The following is a 13,326-nucleotide window of genomic DNA, read 5'->3' as shown; positions in this document are numbered from 1 at the left end:
ACCACATGGGTGTCTGCTTTCAAGTTAGACAGCTTGAAACATCTCCGTATGATCCTGGCCTTCGCCCAGCGACGACCACATCCCTTCCCTCCAGCACCAACTTTTCCTAGAAAGTCCCTCATGTTTGATCACAGAGGCCTAGCCGAGCACTGAAAGGATTAAAGAAGGTACACGAAGTCCCAATAAATAGCACAACCTCTTGCTATGTTCTTACTGAAGTCCAACAAGGCTCTTAAGAACTCATTACTTCAAGGAAAGCATAAGCCCTGATAAACCTATTAAAAGAAAAGATTTCCAACCAGTAGCCAACTGTGCTGGCTATCTGCTCTTCCACTGTTTTTATTATTGCTGGAGATATTTGGAGATCCTTTCCCCAGAGTAAAATTCAGGGATATAGGGGATTAATAAAGGAGAAAAATCTCTAAAATATGGAAATCTCTAAATGTTTTTGGAGATTACTAGAGATTTAGAAAAGTAATCAGAGGCAAAATATGGGTCAAGCAACTGACTTTTTAAAGATCAATGATATATTAAATACATAGATATACCATGTGCCATAAATGTCATGGAGGCATTTTTTCAACAAATTTCATTAAACTATAGTCATATTTTAAATGCACATTTCTGACATTCATTTCTCAAGGCCTGGCATATTAGTACTCATGGAGGAATGGAATCATGCCAAAGCAAGTCATTCTCATGTTTTATTTTAAAAATTAACTATTGGTCATTTTTGGGAGGGGATAATAAGAAAGACACATTGCAGGCAGACGCTTTACCGTCTGAGCCACCAGGGAAGCCATAATAAGAAAGAAGAAAGGATTAAGAAACCTCGGCAGAAGTGACTGTTCATAAAATGCCTGGAGTTTCTGGAGCAAGCCATTGCCTTCAGCATCCAAATCAAGCACACTAAGAGGGAGGGCCTGAGGCAGACAGGTGGGGCATGTGGGAGGGGGAAGAGGAGGAGAATAGGTGTGTGAATTCACAGGGCAGTTGTCAAGAGCAAGAAACGAGAATAGGAAGATCTAAAGAGGTCCCTAAGATGCAGGTTAAAAATAAAAGGGCAATAGGACCATAGTCGGAGAAGGCAATACACCCCACTCCCGTGTTCTTGCCTGGAAAATCCCAGGGACGGGGAGCCTGGTGGGCTGCCGTCTGTGGGGTCGCACAGAGTCAGACAAGACTAAAGTGACTTAGCAGCAGCAGCAGCAGCAGCAGTACTATATTATGCACTTGAAGTATAAATGCTAGAGAGTAGATCTTAAATGTCTTCACCATAAAAAAGAAATGGTAATTATGTGATGAAATGAAGGTGTTTGCAACCTGTATCTAATTAACACAGTTTATATGTTAAGTTTACACAAAGTTATATGTCAATTATCTCAATAAAGCCGGGGGAGATATTTCTTTTTTTTTTATTATTCTGTTAAATGGGACTTTTTTTTTTCCATTTAAACCTTTTATTTTATATTGGAGTATAGCAGATTAACAATGTTAATAGACATCAGTGGACAGCAAAGGGATTCAGCCATACATATACATGTATCCACTGAGGAGATATTTTTTAAAAGAAAAGACCAATATTTTACACCTGTAACTGAAGAAGAAATGGGATACTTGATAGCAAGAGGGTATTCAAAGCCAAGGAGAAACCCCTAGAGTCGGGTCCCATTTATGTACCACATGTGGATCTTTAAAGCAGTGTTTCCCAGAGCACGTTTCACTGACACCTGCATTAACCACCTGGGGATACTTACTAACAGCAACGTTCCTGGACCCCACCCACGTCCGAATGAGTTAGAATCTCGGGGAGGAGTTGGGGAAGGACCTGAATTTTGAGTAAGTTGCACTAGTGATTCTCATGCTCACTAGAACTTGCGAGCTACCCCTTTAGAGTGACACATAAATCAAATTTTGGTAAATTAAACTGTATGATAAATGCACTAAGAGGAACCGGATATTTAATGGAACCCTATGGTGGATCTATGTACTTATTGGGTTTTATTAAGCTACATATGTAGTTGCAGTCTTGTGATTAAAATAAATGTACATATTCTTCAACTTATAAAAAATCTGAACTAGAAATATTAGGCCAGGAATGTAAATCTGGGATCCTGATGTGTTGTAGGCAACAAAGCAAAACAGACAGAATCAAGTGTAAGAAGAAATAGCACAAGACAGGGGAGAAAACTGTAACCATAATGTGGTTTGAGTTTTATTTTGCTTTTTGAGAAGGGGATTTTAATCCACTTTCATGAGCTTTTACATTAGTATCTCCTCTTATACAAATCTACCCCCGAGGATTGCAGAATTAAGAACTGGAAACCAGGAATTCCGGAGGGTCTAGGTCTATTATGAAATTCTGTTTCTCCCCTTCCTTCCACTCCCAAACACTCCTACTTGCTGGAAAAAGGCCTCAAGTCCCCGCCAAAAGTGAATGGAAGAAATGACCATCAAACGAGTCCAGTACCTACTGTAGGTAAACACTGCATAAGGCAGTGAGACGCAAACAAGTGTGGTACAAAGTTGCCAACCTCTAAAAGTTTAGAGTCTGATTGGGAAGGTGTGTGCACGCGTGTTTACATTTACACACACATACAAAGTCATACAGAGACATATATGCACATAGGGTACCTGACAGTGAAGGATAGGGGCTAAGATCAAGGGCCTCAGATTTGAATCCCACCTTCGTTATTTTCTAGTTTGTGACACCAGGAAAGTTGCTACACGTCTCTGTTCCTTGACTTCCCATCTGTAAAATAGGGATAATTATCATGCCAGATCCAAAGTTTGTTTTGAGGATTAAATAAATGAATGTATGTAAAGCAGGGCCTGTACATGCTAAGGGCTACATAAGAGTTACTGCTGTTATTTTTAGACTGTAAAAATATACTGATGTGTGAGACAACGTGAAGCCTAGTGCCTGACACACAGGAGGTGCTCAGTGTGTATTCTGTGAGTGAATGAGGAACGATTGATGGGTAATTGTTAAGTGTCAAACAACTGATTCAGACAATAAGATCCGTAAGGATTGTGAGGAGGGCCCTGGGTGTACAGCAAGAGTTTCTGGAGGAAAGTGGGATTTAAAATCCATCTTGGAAGACAGTTTAGGATTGAGAGCAATGAAGGACATTCCTGGTAACACCACTAGCTCTCAAGACCACTAACTGCTTTTGTAAGGATTCTCCTGTTGCCTTTCTGGAATACCTAGGACACTGCCAGGCACATGGTAGGTATGTAACAGATGGTGTAAAAATAACAATTAGATCAGATCAGATCAGTCGCTCAGTCATGTCTGACTCTTTGCGACCCCATGAATCGCAGCACGCCAGGCCTCCCTGTCCATCACCAACTCCCGGAGTTCACTCAGACTCATGTCCATCCAGTCAGTGATGCCATCCAGCCGTCTCATCCTCTGTCATCCCCTTCTCCTCCTGCCCCCAATCCCTCCCAGCATCAGAGTCTTTTCCAATGAGTCAACTCTTCGCATGAGGTGGCCAAAGTACTGGAGTTTCAGCTTCAGCATCATTCCTTCCAAAGAAATCCCAGGGCTGATCTCCTTTAGAATGGACTGGTTGGATCTCCTCGCAGTCCAAGGGATTCTCAAGAGTCTTCTCCAACACCACAGTTCAAAAGCATCAATTCTTTGGTGCTCAGCCTTCTTCACAGTCCAACTCTCACATCCATACATGACCACAGGAAAAACCATAGCCTTGACTAGATGAACCTTTGTTGGCAAAGTAATGTCTCTTCTTTTGAATATGCTATCTAGCTTGGTCATAACTTTCCTTCCAAGGAGTAAGCGTCTTTTAATTTCATGGCTGCAGTCACCATCTGCAGTGATTTTCGAGCCCCCAAAAATAAAGTCTGACACTGTTTCCACTGTTTCCTCATCTATTTCCCATGAAGTGATGGGACCAGATGCCATGATCTTCATTTTCTGACTGTTGAGCTTTAAGCCAACTTTTTCACTCTCCTCTTTCACTTTCATCAAGGGACTTTTGAGTTCCTCTTCACTTTCTGCCATAAGGGTGGTGTCATCTGCATATCTGAGGTTACTGATATTTCTCCCGGCAATCTTGATTCCAGCTTGTGCTTCTTCCAGTCCAGCATTTCTCATGATGTACTCTGCATAGAAGTTAAATAAACAAGGTGACAATATGCAGCCTTGACGTACTCCTTTTCCTATTTGGAACCAGTCTGTTGTTCCACGTCCAGTTCTAACTGTTGCTTCCTGACCTGCATACAGATTTCTCAAGAGGCAGGTCAGGTGGTCTGGTATTCCTATCTCTTTCAGAATTTTTCACAGTTGATTGTGATCCACACAGTCAAAGGCTTTGGCATAGTCAATAAAGTAGAAATAGATGCTTTTCTGGAACTCTCTTGCTTTTTCCATGATCCAGCAGATGTTGGCAATTTGATCTCTGGTTCCTCTGCCATTTCTAAAACCAGCTTGAACATCAGGAAGTTCACGGTTCACATATTGCTTGGAGAATTTTGAGCATTACTTTATTAGCATGTGAGATGAGTGCAATTGTGTGGTAGTTTGAGCATTCTTTGGCATTGCCTTTCTTTGGGATTGGAATGAAAACTGACCTTTTCCAGTCCTGTGGCCACTGCTGAGTTTTCCAAATTTCCTGGCATATTGAGTGCAGCACTTTCACAGCATCATCTTTCAGGATTTGGAATAGCTCAACTGGAATTCCATCACCTCCACTAGCTTTGTTCGTAGTGATGCTTTCTAAGGCCCACTTGACTTCACATTCCAGGATGTCTGGCTCCAGGTCAGTGATCCTTTGGTATCTCTGATTTTCTTGAAGAGATCTCTAGTCTTTCCCATTCTGTTGTTTTCCTCTATTTCTTTGCATTGATTGCTGAAGAAGGCTTTCTTATCTCTTCTTGCTATTCTTTGGAACTCTGCATTCAGATGTTTATATCTTTTCTTTTCTCCTTTGCTTTTTGCTTCTTTTCTTTTCACAGGTATTTGTAAGGCCTCCCCAGACAGCCATTTTGGTTTTTTGTATTTCTTTTCCATGGGGATGGTCTTGATCCCTGTCTCCTGTACAATGTCACGAACCTCATTCCATAGTTCATCAGGCACTCCATCTATCAGATCTAGGCCCTTAAATCTATTTCTCACTTCCACTGTTTGGGTGTTAAAACTAACACCCAAAAAAGATGTCCTTTTCATTATAGGGGACTGGAATGCAAAAGTAGGAAGTCAAGAAACACCTGGAGTAATAGGCAAATTTGGCCTTGGAATACAGAATGAAGCAGGGCAAAGACTAATAGAGTTTTGCCAAGAAAATGCACTGGTCATAACAAACACCCTTTTCCAACAACACAAGAGAAGACTCTATACATGGACATCACCAGATGGTCAACACTGAAATCAGACTGATTATATTCTTTGCAGCCAAAGACGGAGAAGCTCTATACAGTCAGCAAAAACAAGACCGGGAGCTGACTGTGGCTCAGACCATGAACTCCTTATTGTCAAATTCAGACTTAAATTGAAGAAAGTAGGGAAAACCACTAGACCATTCAGGTATGACCTAAATCAAAAATAATAATGAACACACACAAATGGTTCACAGAAGGAAGAAGTGAAAGGTGATCTTAAGGACCATTGTATGAAGGCCTGGAGTTTCCAGGCTAAGAAGAAAGGACTTGATCTTGCAGCTGATGGGAGACACCGACGGCTCACGGGCAGGAGAATGCCCTTGGGAAAATGACGTTGGGGAAGATCGTGTTGGCAATGGTGTGGACAGGATGGATTAGAGGGGAAAGAGAGAGAGGCACAGAGATCTGTCATAGGCAGAGGGCCGAAATTAGTATCAAGGCAGCAGGAAGGAAAAGGCGAAAAGGATTCAACAGGCTTTGGGTGACCGATGAGATGCTTCAGGGGACGAATGGATGGCAGACTGAGTGAGGCGCAGTCAGAGACAGGAAGGTGGGATGGAGTTGGGAGATGGATCTGGAATGAGGGTGATAATGAATTCTGTTTTAGGCATGATAAGCTGGAGAAACAGAAGAATCACTGAAGCAAAAAGTCTAAGGTGCATTTAACATTACAGGAATAATTCTGCAAGAGAGTCAGAACAAATGTAAAAGTGTATCATCTCCCCTTCTTGAAAGAGAAGAGTCTGTGCCCATATAAGTGAATGAAGCCTCAAATAAAAAGGGGCCAGAGCCCTGAGTCTTAATCTGGGAGGGATGGGGATTATTAAAGTACCCCAGAGTTTCTTTTTTTTCATGCATATTCCAACATTAAAGTAAAATTTTACATTCAAAAAGAAAAAGGAACTATATGGCTTTCCAATATAGATACAGAAAAATAATGCTCAAAAAAAAAAAAAAAGCCTTCACTGAGGATATAATTAACAAGGAAGGAAAAGCAATCTATGCTAGCTGTGTGATATGTGTGTGGCTGATGAGAAAAAGAGGAGGGGGGCTTCTTGTTAATCTCAGAGACAGAAGGTCAGCAGCAGCCCCTCAGACCACACATCAGGCCCTGGCACTAGCACCTAGCTGGACTTGGAGCTCAGCATTTAATCTGAGCCTGATATTCAAGGGATGCTGAAAGACAAGACATGGGTTGGAATGGGGGGCTCAGGGAAGCAAAGGAAAACCCACCATGTTTGTCCAAAACAATCCCACCATGGGTTGTGGATTTCAAAAGACCTTCAGTAAAGCTTCGAAAGCCAATTCCATAAAATCTCATCTAAGGAGGGCAAGGAATAGGGACTGGCCTAGGACGAGCCTTTGATCATCAGAATATGGAGAATTTTCTATACAGAGTTCTTATGGAACTACAATGCCTTTAAAAAAAATTATTATAAAAATTAGAAAGCAACTGAAATGTCTCCTAGCTAGATGTCACACTCTGTCAAAGTGCTACCTAGTTGGGTTCAGGGACCATTCTGGATCCCATGAAGATGTCTGATATTTTTCATTCTTTCTTTCACTCTTTCTCCCTGGAGGAGGACATGGCAATTTCTAGTGCTGTCTACCTCACTTTCTGTGCCTATCTATCTGTGGTTCATGGGCTTCCCAGGTGGCGCTAGTGGTAAAGAACTCGCCTGCCAATGCAGAAGACATGGGTTCGATCCCTGGGTCAGGAAGATCCCCTGGAGGAGGGCACGGCAACCCACTCCAGTATTCTTGCCTGGAGAAGCCCATGGACAGAGGAGTCCCATGGATCATGGTCCACAGGGTCAAGAACAAGAAGAGAAAAAGACTGCCAATAGGTAAGACATACGAAGTAGAAAGTACCTTAGAACAGGCTGCAAATCCTATGTAGATTATATGCAAAATACACATATGGCCCTCTAAACTATGTTACACCTTTTGGGAAAATCCCTGTGGAGGTAGTTGCAGCTGGAGAGAATGGAATGGCTACAAAAGCAGTCATCTGTAAGCGGCTGTGGCCATTATGAAGCCTGTCATGAAAATGACTAATATAGAGAATAGAGACCATTTACTGGAACAGGCGAAGAAGATGCACTGTTCAGGAGGCAGGCCAGAAGTGGAAGGCCTCCATCACTGAAGCTAATACTGTCTCCCCCTTAAACCTGTAATAACCCACTCCCCTCTGATGGTTTTTAATCCTTCTTCCTTCCTTCATTCTGGCTGAGTAATTGGAGAAAGTATTTCAGGGGAGGGAGGAAGTCATTCATGGGGGAGGAGAAAAGATGCGGGAAGGAAAAAAAGCAAGTTATCTCTGCCAAGACTTCTCTCTCATTCACTTGCAGGATAACTTTTCTCCCCCTGTAAAATCCACACATATCATCTCTTTTTCCATACTGAAGTGGAGAAATGAAATGTCACTAATTGCTGTAAGTGCCAAGTGCCAATGTTGAATTTTTATGAAGCGACAAGGACTTTTAAAAAGAGTAATTACATAAAATCAGAAGGTAATGGAAACATCCACCCCAATATTTCCGGAGGAGCTAAGGAGATGGTGAAGGTAGCAAGGGGTGGGGCTTGACAAAAAGAGAAGCCCTCAGTGACCCTGTGTCTGCGGAGTGACCGTGAATTTGGAAAAGAGGGAAGGGGATAGAAAAAAATACGCATTGTAGCATGTTAAGCACTTAAAAGAGAGGAAATTCAGTTAGCTTGGTAAAAGGACAGAACTGTAACAGTGGCTAGTATTTGTTGACTGTTTAACATATACCAGACATGCTAAGTGTCACGTAACATTAAATACATCTCTGTGGGAAAGGCATTGTTGTAATGTAGATTTTACAGGTAAGGAAGCTAAGACCTAGAGCCAAAATCTCACTACTTAGGAAGCAGTGAAATGCAGATGCTAAACCAGCAGATGGATTCTCCAGGCTGCATGATAACTGTGATAACTACTAGCTACCCTGTCTTAATTCAGTGCTGGTGGAGAAGCAAGAAGACACATCTTGAACAATTCAGGACCAGAAAATAGTGCCTGGACATGAATTCAACTTCATTTATGATCCTGGTACAGCATGACTGAAGGAGCCCCCAGGGCAACTGTTTTAAATAACTGGTCACCGTCTCCCTCTCCTCCATCTCCATCCCCAGCTTCTACTAAAATATGAAGCTCTTCCCTTCCTGGGTCCTTTCTGGGGGTTACTAGGCCATTAAGAGATGTTTATTCCTTGGAAGGAAAGTTATGACCAACCTAGATAGCATATTCAAAAGCAGAGACATTACTTTGCCAACAAAGGTCCGTCTAGTCAAGGCTATGGTTTTTCCTGTGGTCATGTATGGATGTGAGAGTTGGACTGTGAAGAAAGCTGAGCGCCGAAGAATTGATGCTTTTGAACTGTGGTGTTGGAGAAGACTCTTGAGAGTCCCTTGGACTGCGAGGAGATCCAACCAGTCCATTCTGAAGGAGATCAGCCCTGGGTGTTCTTTGGAAGGAATGATGCTGAAGCTGAAACTCCAGTACTTTGGCCACCTCATGTAAAGAGTTGACTCATTGGAAAAGACTCTGATGCTGGGAGGGACTGGGGGCAGGAGGAGAAGGGGACGACAGAGGATGAGATGGCTGGATGGCATCACTGACTGGATGGACATGAGTCTGAGTGAACTCCGGGAGTTGGTGATGGACAGGGAGGCCTGGCATGCTGCGATTCATGGGGTCGCAAAGAGTCAGACACGACTGAGCGACTGAACTGAACTGAACTGAAGCCACTTCCCTCATTAAAATTCAACTCTGAACACAAACTGCACTCAGGCCCCTGTCATTGCACTGCCTTGTTCCTGAGGCCATCAGGAAGCCAAGCTTAAGATCTTTCTTCAGAGACAGGAATGGCACAAGGACGTGTGAGAAGGAAGGATGAAGACACGCAGCCACAGGCTGAGGATGTCTACTGCCCCGGGGCAAGAGGGAGAAGCTTAAAAGGAAGGAGGCGGGGCCTGAAAGAAAACTCCACCCACCTCCACAGCTGTGTCTCAGACCATCCCTTCCCCAGGCAATTCCCTGACCGGCATCATGACCTTCATCATGGACTTCAGTTTCCTTGTCCTACCTGGGGTTCTCCGGTGGCTTACAGCAGAGCCTTGACCTGCTTAGCATTTTGACAAATGACTTGGCTGAGAACATCCATGACATGCTGTCTGGATGTTGTAATGAACCAGAGCAGAAAGAAATATCTAACCCGTTAGCCTTGAGAATCAGGGTCCCAAAGATGTGAGTGGACAAAAGCAAAATTTAATTTTAAGAGGGTAAATAGAAATTGTGGCTCTTAAGCACAACCTCCCACACTCCCCACAAACCCTCAAAAAAATCACAAGTAAAAAGAAGGCACCAGTTCCACTTCTTCTCAGCACTGACTACCAAAGTTAGGGTCTGGGTTCAGAGAACATTGCCATATATTAGGAGGGGCATTAAGGAGGTGGGAAGGTCCATGGGAGAAGAATCGGATGGTGGGAGTTCCAAAAGCACGTCACATGCAGAATGGCTGAAGGAACAGCTGTGTACAGCCCAAACATGAGAGCTAGATAAGGACATGAGTGCTGTCTTCAAACATTTTTAAAGTTGCACATGCAAGTTAAAAGAGCAAGTACATTCAGCAAGATGAGGGTGGAATGACAGGGGACGCGTCACTTGCCAGAATGCCATAGAAGAGAGTCACAGTGAGGTTTTAGAAGATAACTAATAACTATTCCCACTCCAAGACATAGAGTTTCTATGAACCAAGCTGACCTCTGAAGAGGCCAAGCAACTCCTTACTGAGATGAACCATATGAACCTGCTGATATGTGACTGGTTTTGACCTACAAAAATGACAATTTTCAATGGTCCAAACTGATATCCAGAGACCACCACCCCTAATCAAAAAGGTAGTCATGAAACAAGGCTTTGCCGAATCACCCAACAGCAGTCGTGAACTGACACTGACACTTGGGAAGTTCAACCGTTTGCATTCACGATGTTGGCTTTTCCACAAGCCCTGCACAATACTAGGGACAGAGTGAATAGTTGGGCTGATGATCGTGATGGCGTCCAGAGGAACACCTGTTGCTAGTTCTCTAGGGCAAGTGCTTCTGGGTTGGTCCCTCCATGATGCCACCACACTCCATCCTCAGCACTAAGCCCTGTGCAGGATGTTACTGTATTAGCTCACTCAGTATTTGCCTCTAGACCAACTCTGTTCTTACAGCATGGTGCCTGGACTGAACAGGAAATATTTCTTCAGAGGCATCCATGAGTCACCCATGGCATCTATATGGCATAGCCACAGGGAAGAAGAAAGAATGTCTGCAGCCACCTTCTCAATCTGGTCTACCTGGGAGGGCAGGGTGGGGGGGGGCAGGGTGATGGAGGTGGGGTGGGGTTTCTTTTTCATGAATACCATGAAAGAATGAGAAAGTCAAGCATGTCACTCCAAGGGTTAAAAGTGAAGTCACTCAGTCGTGTCCAACTCTGTGCCACCCCATGGACTGTATCTTACCAGGCTCGTCCATCCATGGGATTTTCCAGGCAAGAGTACTGGAGTGGGTTGTCATTGCCTTCTCCAGGGGATCTTCCCAACCCAGGGATAATACCTGGGTCTCCTGCATGGCAGGCAGATGCTTTACCATCTAAGCCACCAAGGAAGCCCCTAAGGGGTAAAGCATCAGCAATTATGGCTTCTGGAAAAGACTCTTCCCAAAGAAGAGAAAGTCCTTGCTCTCCAAATGTTATGAACTTCTCTAAAATAGCTCTTTATTCAAGAGTGACATGAAGCTGGAAAGGACTTCGGATATGTTAAATGAAATAATTGTGTCCAACTAGGCTATGGTGTTCTGGATTTTAAAAATCCAGGGATGAATTTGACAAAATTAAAGCATGGCCCCACGTCAAATACACCAATTGCACACATACAAAAGGGAAAGAAGTGGCTTAGCAGCAGTACACGTGAAATAGTAGAAGTTCTCAGTGATGTTAAGTTCAATTTAATACTGTAGTCATTATATAAAAGTAAGGTCATTAATAGATGTAGGAAGTCTAGAAAAAAGCTGCAGTGTAACATGAACTGGTTGCAACGTGTCCATGAACCTGTATGTGGTGTGGGCAAGGATGCAAAGAAAACTGTCATTTTTCAGAGAACAATGACCTGGATGAAAGAACTTAAAACCCTTGTATGAGAATGCCCAAAGAAACTAGAGATGTTTTGGCCTTTAGAAAAGAAAATCCTTAAAGACAAAAGCCCTGTCTTCAAACACTGGGAGTGTAATTAGATCTATTCTGTGCGTCTCCAAGGGCTGGAAGCAATACAGGTGGTGAAAGCTATAGTGACTCAGAATAAAGAAGAGCTTGTGAACATTCAGTGCTGCTAAAACGGAATGGCTAAAGGAGCAACGAGTTCCTCATCACTGCAGGGGTTCAGGTCTGAATAAGCTCATATGGAAGAGATTCAAAACTTAGGTGCCCAGAGAGCTCAGCAACTTTGGGTCCTTTCCATGTCTGAAATGCTGATTCTAATAACAAAGCTTATGAGCGCATACAGGATGCCAGGTAGTGGGGTGCAGGCATACTCTGTTCTCAAGAGTATGGCTCTCCCTGTCCTTCTAGCCCACAGTGGCCAGTGTGGACACGTGGGGGACAATAAACAGCTGGCTATTGAATAGGGTATTATGAGGCAGGCTCCACTAGCTCTGTGATCTAAGGTGCCATGGGAACTCAGGCGAAGTGGGGATCATTCATCCCATCCTCCCTTCCATCATGGGAGGTATACAATAGTGGTTAATACTGCTGCTTTCAAGTCCCTTCACTTTCCTTGAAAACATGGTTTTCAAACTTTGGTCCTATCAGATTACCTAGGAGCAACGTCTTACTTCAGTTAGACTGGATCGCATTCATTAGCTTTCCAGGTGACTTTAACTGTTTTATTATTTATTTGGCTACACAGGGTCTTCGTTGCAGCAGGCAAACTCTTAGCTGCAGGGATCTAGTTCCCTGACAAAAGATGGAACCAGGGCACTCCACACTGGGAGTGCGGAGTCTTAGCCAATGGACCACGAGGGAAGTCCCCAGGTAATTTTCATGTTTACCATTGCTCTAAATAATCCAAAATCTGAATGCAAATCCCAGCCCTGTCTCTTGCTAACTGGGATATTAAGCAAGTTAACTATTCTGTGCCTTTTCCTGTAAAATATCTGCATGTCACATGTAAAGTATCTTAGGATCACTGTGACAGTCACACGCAACCACACACAAAGAGCACTTCTGAGAGCTCATGGCACACAGGAAGGGCTGGGAAGCTTGTAGCCACTGCTGTTATTCAGGAGACTGGCATATCTAGGCCCTGTCTCCTCCACACCCCCACCCTCCCGTCTCTTGCCAACAGCACTTCTCCAGGAAGCCGGCAGCTCTAGGAGACCACCTGCCCAGGCATCCTCAGCTGCCTGCCTCCACGGTCACGGTCGGCTAAGTGACCCCACAAGGGCACCCACTGTCCTCAACACTCAGCTGCTAGTTCCTGAGGCCCAGCCCCACACACTGACTAGCTTAGCCCAAGTCCTTTCTAGACTTCTCGAGGCAGGTCGTCAGAATGAGAGGGTCTCCGAGGCTGCCATAAATAGGCTGGTGACTCAGCTGAGTTACATGGATGTTCTGGGGCCTCCATTTTCTCTCCTACACAAGGAAGAACTGGTCCAGAATAGTTTCTCTTTGGTCTCACCAATGGCATTTTGAGCAGCACAGTCTTCAAGTGAGACTCTCCCATATATTGCAGCACATTTAGCGTTGATTGGTCCTTCCTCCTAAATGCAACCAATGGCTCCTTATCACTGGCACAGCAAATATCCATACCACACCCATGGCAGGGACAGTACTAACCCACTGAGACTATAGGATCGCTT

At 43.8% G+C, this 13,326-nt stretch overlaps 1 protein-coding gene across 9 annotated transcripts in view; it reads right to left on the bottom strand.

Annotated features, from left to right (window-relative positions):
- The window catches only part of NRXN3 (neurexin 3), a 1,815,083-nt gene that overhangs the window by 1,677,903 nt on the left and 123,854 nt on the right, over window positions 1-13,326 (bottom strand). The window lies entirely within an intron of this gene.

The sequence above is a fragment of the Bos taurus genome, chromosome 10, assembly GCF_002263795.3.
Source record: "Bos taurus isolate L1 Dominette 01449 registration number 42190680 breed Hereford chromosome 10, ARS-UCD2.0, whole genome shotgun sequence".
In the NCBI taxonomy this organism is placed as follows: domain Eukaryota; kingdom Metazoa; phylum Chordata; class Mammalia; order Artiodactyla; family Bovidae; genus Bos; species Bos taurus.
The sequence above is the reverse complement of the archived record's forward strand: the minus strand, read 5'-3'. Positions and strand labels throughout refer to the sequence as shown.